Below are 8,558 nucleotides of genomic sequence, written 5' to 3' on the forward strand. Positions count from 1 at the left end.
TCCCTGCAGTTTTTGGAAATTAAACCCGCAGTCCCTTCTTAAGTGAATCTGGAAAACGCTTCGTGTTTTTGTGAAAAAACCCTATTTTTGTTTGAAATTCAGTCCGCACTCCTTTGTTCCACCCCTCGACCCCGGCTGCATCTGGCGACGCCGCCACCTCGCCGCCAGCCCGCGTCATCCGCCGCCCCTTGCCGGCACGCGCTCTCCCCGTCCGCCTCCGGCCTCCATCATCTCCGCACCGGCGACCTCCCCTTGCCTCCTCCTTCTTCCCTTCTCTTCCACCTAGATTGAGAAGGGAAGCCATGGCGCTCCCGCAGCGGCTAGATCCAGACCAGCACGACCCTTCCTGTCAATCCCATCTCCACTCCAGCGCGCCGCCACCTCTGTCCCCACCCCGCCGGCGCGCCGCCAGCCCGCCTCCCGTCACCGCACGCCGCTGCCCCTCCCTCGCCGCGCGCTGCCGGAGTGCCTACCCCTGCCCCAAGTTACCCCAGCAACAGCCGCCACCGCCAGCAGCAGCAGCAGCAGCCGGAGATCCCATCTTGGGGCCGGCGCTGGTCGAGGAAGGCCCGAGTGGCGCCGCCGGCCGAGAAGCCCGCGCCAGATGACGATAGGAGCGAGGGCGTCGCCAGCCCGGACACCCCCGAGGACGACGAGCACGACGAGGCAGTAGCGACGGAGGACGAGGCCAAAGCCAGCGCGCAGGACAAGGTGAGCCACCGGGCCATGAGATCTGCGCCCGCCCGCCTCCTTCCGCCAATTCGGCCCGCTTCGATTTTGATTTCTTTCTGCTCGTTGACATGTTCATCCTCCCCCTCTGCCTCAGTGGGCGCAGGAGCAGCGCGGCGTGGTTGCGAGCTTGTCCCACGAGAACGCCCATCTCCTAAAGGTTCGTGATGACCTCCGCCTTTTCCTTCTTGAATAGCATCAACCCAACATCCTTATTCCCCTGCCTGCAAGAATGATCCAGTACCGTTTGAAACCTGCTCTGTTCGCCCATTTGTAATTAGCGATAATTAGTAATCTTTGGGTGGGTCACCTCATACATTTCTTTCACTTTGCCTTGCAAGGACAGGTTCAAAGATTCAGCAATGTTTTCTGCCATACAATTATTCTTGTTCAGTATCACATACAACCTGTTCATTGTCCAAACTTCTTGGACATGGTTCGAATCGTGCATTGCAGGCAATCTTCTTGACAAAGCTGAGGATAGTGAATGGCGGGGATGATGGTGCTGGAGAGCCGCCCCCTATTGGCGTGAAAGCGCACGCTGGACTGTGGGACCTTAGCCATGCCGAGTTCAACAATAGAGTTCGGGTGGGTAAAAATTCCCTTGTACTAATAAGTATTCATAGCAAGATTAATTGAGAAGGGCGGATTGATCAGCGAAGCCTATGAAGGCAGCACTTCTTTGGCCTCCCCCAGTTTTAGCCCACTATGTCACCAATGGAGGAAACTTGGTGCAGGTTGGCTTTAAATTAATCTTCAATTAAGACAAGGTCCTCTAGAACCGAGCCAAATCGATCTGGGATGTGATAACAAAGTGCTGAAGAAATGAAGGAGGCTGGGCGGGGATATGTCATGCTTTGTTTTGTTCTGCTATAAATCTCATGCATGCTCTCTCTTTATATTTATCCATTCTTTCCCTGAAGATGAAGGTCATTCCACCAAAATTGATCCCGTCTATGATGATATCACTTCCCTTTCAAGCCAAAGTTAACATCTGCCTTCACTAACTCCATTTGTATTTGTGTATGTTGGTGACAATGGAACCTAGATTCGTTGGTTTAATGTTTTCATTCTACACTCATATTTGTATGAAGGTCTGCTGAATCTGATTAAACGATTGTTTGGATATTTGAGTAGTAGTGTCAACAATAATAACTTCAAATATGCTTTTATTTTCTCAAATCCAAGATATCGTTGATATAGTTTGGAAGTTAAGATCAACTGGGTAGATAAGGGTAGCTAGGTTTCAGAGATTAAAAGTTTTCTATTTCTTCTGCTGTGTTATTTTACTTGAAAAAATGTATTACATTGCTAAGTAACTTTATAGGCTGTGAGACATATATGAACAGGTGCGTTCATGTGTCACAAGAAACCAAGCTATCCCATGAGATCCTACGACAGATCTCCTGCCTTGCTGAAGAAGCTAGAAAAAGTTTATCATAGTTTTTCCACTGAGACAATAAATCTTTATGATAATCGTAAGTTCCTAACTACCCGCTCATACAGGTAATTCATAGAGAGGAGGAGGATGGAGAAGGCTGCTAGAGCCTGATATATTCGTTGTGACTTGGGCCTGACCATTTGGAGAGGTATATGTTGAACTGGTGAGGTACAGATTTCCATCTGTCATCTTTTCGTCAGCATTTTATTTATCTTGTGGTTTCTGCAGTCACACAAAAATTTGGGTACAATTGAAATATAGGATTATATGTATAATACTATTGAAATTAGAAGAGATGCATATGAATGTATTAGAAGCTAGAGTAGGTGCAACAACCAAAACAAACAAGGCGAGGACGCTAGAACTACACCCAGCTCTCACAGCCACATAGCTAGCACAAGACCTTAAAGCAAAGTGCCACCATGATTCATACATGTTCCAGGAGAAACTAGAATATGAGCTACAAATGTAGTGCATCAGCAACATTGTCTGTTACTCTGCTTCATGTACAGTGCCATTGCACATTCAGTTAGGTACATCCAGGACCTTGCAACATTCAGTCAAGCTAACAGTCGAGCTTTCAGGCTCGCGTAATCGGGCCGGCCCATAACCAGGAAACGAGCACGTAAAAATGGCACGAAAAACAAAACCGCACGCGATGGGTTCGATCTCGCGAACTCAAGCTAGGTAGCAGCGACGCCAACCACATGAGCTAGCTGCCGACTACTCAAATTGCAGCGCCCCAGTTAAAGTAGTTTAGCGACAGGTCTGTTTATTTTTCTTAAATATTTTCAACAATTCTTGGAAACAAGTGTGGATGATTTTCCTTCAAATATTTGAATACATTTTTAAAATCATGAATAAATATCAAAAATTCAAACAAAATTTTGCAACCTTAACAAAATTTGAAATTCCAAATGTTTATTTTAAGATTGCCATGGGCGGTCCTCACTTGTAGCTCGATGAGATTAGTTTTTTCTATGTTTTATATGAACATTCCCTTGCATGCGTGTGGTTCGGGCAGTATCGTGGATGAGCTCGTCTCGACCATGTCAGGATACATGGATGATCAGGTGGTGTGGATGATCAGGTGGTGAACGGCCGACTTGGGTTCGGGTGTCATGTCAAAATAGAAGGCACATCCATGTGCATGTATGTGTGTGAGAGAGAAGAGGGGTCTTTAGACATCACAGAAGCCGGACATGCGATATTTTTCTTTTCCCGTTGCAACGCACGGGCATTTTTGCTAGTAATAATAAACATAATAATGTGGGCGAATATATGCTCGGTCGGTCGATCTTGACCAAACGTAACGTTGCCCCACTCTTAAGTGTAATCAACTAGCTAGTAGAATCATGTTGTCAATATAAAAAAGAATCATGTTGCCAATATAAAATGTTTTTCTTTGACCAAAGTGGCGATCGAACAAGAACCGAAGTCCCGACATGAAAAGTTGAGAACATTTGACCTCTGGCCGGCTGGAACATTACAGATGCTGCCGCGCGTCCTCGATCGTCGCCGTCCAGCAGCAGGAGCAAAAAGCATGCACCGGGCCAGTGTATGGGAACAAATTAACATGGGACGTTATTTTCCGAGCGGAGTGATCGGGATGCCGCCGGGTCTCTTCGCACTTTACTTTGCCTTTTCGCGCACTGTCACCGAGACTGTTCTTGATTCCTTCCGCGAAGGAGGGAGGGAGGGAGTCGATGCGCCCTACCAGCCCGCGACACGTGGCGCTGCTCCATTAGCGCGATCGACGACGACCCGGTGCGCACCAACGCTATTGTGAGGTCACGATTGCACCAGCCACCGGCCGTACGTGAAGTATAATTCTACCCATTTTAAAAAAATATACTTCTACCCAGTAATCTAGTAGGGCGGATCCAGGCTTTAAATTATCTGGTGTCCACATAGAAGAACACATGCCTACGTATCAAACAATTGAATAGCCTACACACTAAACCAATAAGTAAGTGCAAATTGCACCCGGTGCCAGTGACACCGGCTAGAAGTACGTAGCTCAGCCCCTGGTTACATAGAAACAAAAGGTTATACATTTATTCCCACCCCCCTGCAAGGCGACTAGAGTAAAGCTTTCCTTCCCTTGATCTTTGCCGGTAACGGGGAGGGAAATCAATGATGCCTCGACTCTGGCTAGCCGATAGGTTAGGGTTTTAATCTTCGCAGGGGAGGCACTCGAACAGATGATGGTACTTCTTATTTGAGCTGTCTTTTGGGCTTCGATCCACCTCAAGTTTGTCCGTCGATATGGATTACAAGGAGCTCCGGCTAGATTCCTGCCAGCTGCTTGGGCGGCAGGGTTATTTTTTAATCGTGCATACACAACAATGAGTTTTCGTGTCAGCCTTTCTGATCGATTCAGGCTTCGGGGTGCTGTTCCTTGGTGGCACGTGCACGAAGAGTGCCGAATTGCCATCAGGCCAGCTCCGGTATGGGAATGGCGGTAACGATGACTTGTTCTGAATGCGGAACTACTATGCAGCCGATGCTCATTGCACGATCAGTGAACGATGCTTGGATCCAGCGGATGTGCTCCATCTTGTCCCATGCATGCACGGTTGGATCAATAGGATCGTCCAAAGTTCGGCTGCACCCTGTCGTGTGTATAGCAGCGCCGTTCTGAATGGTCGTACGGCGATCCAAAGGCCTTGATGTAATTTTTTATTATGTTGGACATGCTTTATACGTACTTCCCGTGAATGGACTAGTCTTTAGTAAAAACGTTGGAGGTGAGAGAAATTAACAGACTGTCATCGCAACTTTTTTAACAAAGTGTGAACCGATCGGCTGAAGGAGAATGATCAAAAGCAACTCCACTAGTCACGCCTCCAGCCTACATGTGACCCAGCTGTAGTCAATCCCGCCGGCCTAGTCGGTCCCGTAGATAATTCAGCCATTACCATTCATGCTGCCTTCCTCTCTCCCGTCCCGTCCATGGAGCGGTTAACCTCTCTAGCTCCGGCCTCTACATAATCTCGACGAGAGCGTGCACCCTGCAAACAAGCGTTCTCTGCCAGGTCCTTAATTAGTCTTGAAAGCCTAGCGTAGCAGGTGGGAGATAGCTGCCTTGCAAGGGCATGCATAGTGAGCTATCTGCGCGCGTAGTTTCACAGATGCTGCCGCCGATCGAGATCCATGGAGAATGGCGAGGCGCGCGAGGTGGAGAAGCAGGGCACGTGCATTCATTTCCAGGTCGCTTCCCGGCGTCCGGCCGGCACGCACCGCCGCGGCGGCCTTGCTTGGTCAGTGTGTCGCTCGATCCGGCCGTGCGCCGGCAGCCGGCCCATGCATGCATGTGCCTTTCTTCTCCACCGTGCACACCTCGCCTGCGTGTGCTCGCCCGTATGTGGTGGTGTCAGCTGTGCGTGATATCAGAAGCTAGCTAGCCATCGACACGGTCCGCCGAGCTTGCAGCTCCACACGGCAAGAAGCTAGCCGCGGTTATTTGGTGTTTTGGAAGCAGACCGCAGTCTGCAGCCAGGTATGAAACTGCAGCATATGGCTTCATTTTCGACAATACCACTCTTCTTAATTTGTCCGTGCCGATATATATGTTCTTCTCCATCTTTTCAAACTCTGAAAGAAAAACATTTTATGCTAGTACTCCATCTGTTCCTAAATATAACTCTTTTTAGAGATTCCACTACATACTACATACAGAGTAAAATGAGTGAATCTACACTCTAAACATGTCTACCTTCAACTTCGACTATGCTAGTTTTTGTTTGCCGGGAATGCGAGGCCTCGCTGTTTATCTGTTGATCACTAAATGTAATGCATAGACCTTTGACAAGGATAATTGAAGAACTGTTATTCTTCTACCTTTTCGAAAAAAGGACTATACATACGTGAGCAAATTTCTTGAACTGCTGGTTGTGTTTGCTACACTCCATACACTTTTCTTGGGATGATTTTGTGACGATAGTTGCTGAGATGCCGGTTCAGTAGTGTTGTTGCAGGTCTTATCATCTTTTCCTCTATTTATTTTTTCTTTTCTTGTAAGCCTATCGATTTTTATACTGTTACACTTGCAGTTCATGTAGCCTGATCGATGCCCGGCTGATATTTTAATGTTTGCAGAAATATATGTTCAGGTGGGCCCTTTGACCTTGCTGGTTCTTCAGTTCACAAAAGATACCAAAGTAGTGTATACTTCAAAGCCACTTTGCATATATCTTTGAAATGAATTGTTGCTTTGCATATCTTGTCTAAATTGGCAATGAGGCCGCTCCCACAACCTGATTAGTTGTCGTATGTTTCGTTGTTCCTGGGATATCTAATCCCTACCTATGTAACTGAACTTCCTTTGCTCATCCTCTGAAATGCATTGGCAGTACAGCTGCTTTTTCCCCAAAGAAAACATTCTCTTTTGATTGTAATTAAATTTCTACATCAAGTACTCCCTCTGTTCCTAAATATAAGTCTTTGTAGAGATTTCAATATGCACTACATATAGATGTATATAAACATATTTTAGAGTGTAGATTCACTCATTTTGCTCCGTATGTAGTCCATATTGAAATCTCTAGAAAGACTTATATTTAGGAACGGAGGAAGTATGTTATATAAGTGCGGTATATTTCTTTGTTTTCTCATCACATTATTATTTCTGTACCCCCTTCATCAACTAATAGTAAAAGTTAAACTTTGAAATAGATAGACGTTTGATAACTATGACAGAGAGGCTAATAAATATACATGTTGCTAATTAGATTGATTTACTAAATTGAAAAACTTTCCAGCTGACACATCAGTCTCGCCGTACGCATGCAATAATGCGCAAGCTACAAAAATAGTAAACCGTCCCAATTAAGGTGCCTTGTCATTTCTGGTGAAAGAGAAGATGCCGGACACTGCACCAATTAAAGTGGCTGCAGAAGCAGAATGGCGCAACCAACAGTACGGTGAGTACCACAGTACAGTTATGCGACATGCATGTCCAAGTCTGCTGGTTCGCGCCACAATTTGTGTTGCAAACCTCCAATATCTGGACCGTTTAACGCGTCGGAGAGAAACAGTAGGCAAGCAGCAAGCAGCTCCGTCAAGGGGTGCTCCTGTGCTGCATGCATGCTGGCCGATGCTAGACATGTGCATGTGCACGCTGGCCAGAGCAATCGAGGCCCTGCCGCGCGTGTGACGCTCCGTACGTCGGTGTACACTGAACTCCCACGTGTATATGTGCCTACGCACTTCGTGTACACTGCACAGTATGTTTCATGGTAGACTCCGATACTGAACCATGCATGATGTATTACTCGAACCCCATTGCCAAGGAAACTAAGAGCCTCTTAATTCCTAGGGTTCAAAAAATTACAGGAATGAAAAAACTTTAGATTGCAATGTCATGTATATTTGAATCGTGCATGATATGATTTTGGTTTGTTTGTCTTTCTTCTTTTGTTTATGCCATCTTTACCAACTTCTACTTCTTGGCTAGCTTGAGGTTTGAATGAAAATCTTTTATAAATCAAGAAGATCCTACCTCTTGTATCATAACGAACATGACACAATCTTAGAGAAAAAAAAAAGAATCAACATGACACGAGTACACAACCTTTTCAGAAACAACTATTGCCACTTTTCACAAATCAAGAGGCAAACTCAGTGCAACACCTAAGCAGCAAAAGGGGTGATCATTATTTTAACATACAACTCCCCATGGATCAAGCCAAGAAGTATCGAGAGATCAGGAGATTTGTGGGTGAAGATGAAGTTTTGAGCACCCTTTCGGGAATGTGTCGTGAGGAGTCGGCATGCGGATAGGCTTTGGCCTCTGTTTCTGTTTTTCCTTTGTGTCGGCTTCTGCCATCCACTGATACACTTGATCAAACTTTTTGTCGCTCTCTTCTGCTAATTCAATGGAACATCAGCTTTGCCGGCCAGTTCAAAAAAAAATGAAGTTTTGACAACCGTCTACAATCAAATGATGTTGCTTTGATGCATGATAAAATAAATGTTGGATCTATCTCTACATGGCAAGTTGGTGGGAGCAACTCCGCAGGCTTCATTTTTGGTTGCGCCCTTCGATTACCGGGCCTTGAGTTCAGGGTGAAATCCTCGGTCTGGCCTTCATTACTTGTACATGGCAGTGGCGGTCTACCCTTCTTTGTTGAAGGCATTTTCTGGAGTCTATTCAGACCTTCTCTCCAACATGAAAACCCATGATCTGACCTATATGGTTGGATATCGCAACGAGTGGCTTCATGTACCATTACCTTCCTGGAGGCTTAGCTGTTGGGGAACATCCTTAGTCTTATTGTTTCCAATGACGGTGGTGTTGGGGAATGTTGCAGAAAATAAAAAAATTCTACGCTTCACCAAGATCAATCTATGGAGTCATCTAGCAAAGAGAGAGAGGAGTGCATCT

The 8,558-nt window shown here is 46.1% G+C and overlaps 1 long non-coding RNA gene across 3 annotated transcripts; it reads left to right on the top strand.

Annotated features, from left to right (window-relative positions):
- Positions 1–89: 89 nt before the first annotated feature.
- LOC123136892 (uncharacterized) lies at positions 90–6,692 on the top strand. Of its 3 annotated transcripts, none has more exons than XR_006467457.1 (5): positions 90–711; positions 827–889; positions 1,186–1,317; positions 2,236–2,338; positions 3,195–6,692. It is a non-coding gene; the product is annotated as an uncharacterized lncRNA (long non-coding RNA). The 3 variants fall into 3 exon arrangements; XR_006467450.1 differs by having other exon boundaries at positions 6,272–6,692; XR_006467452.1 differs by lacking the exon at positions 3,195–6,692 and having other exon boundaries at positions 2,236–2,502.
- Positions 6,693–8,558: the final 1,866 nt, after the last annotated feature.

This window comes from Triticum aestivum, chromosome 1B, assembly GCF_018294505.1.
Source record: "Triticum aestivum cultivar Chinese Spring chromosome 1B, IWGSC CS RefSeq v2.1, whole genome shotgun sequence".
In the NCBI taxonomy this organism is placed as follows: domain Eukaryota; kingdom Viridiplantae; phylum Streptophyta; class Magnoliopsida; order Poales; family Poaceae; genus Triticum; species Triticum aestivum.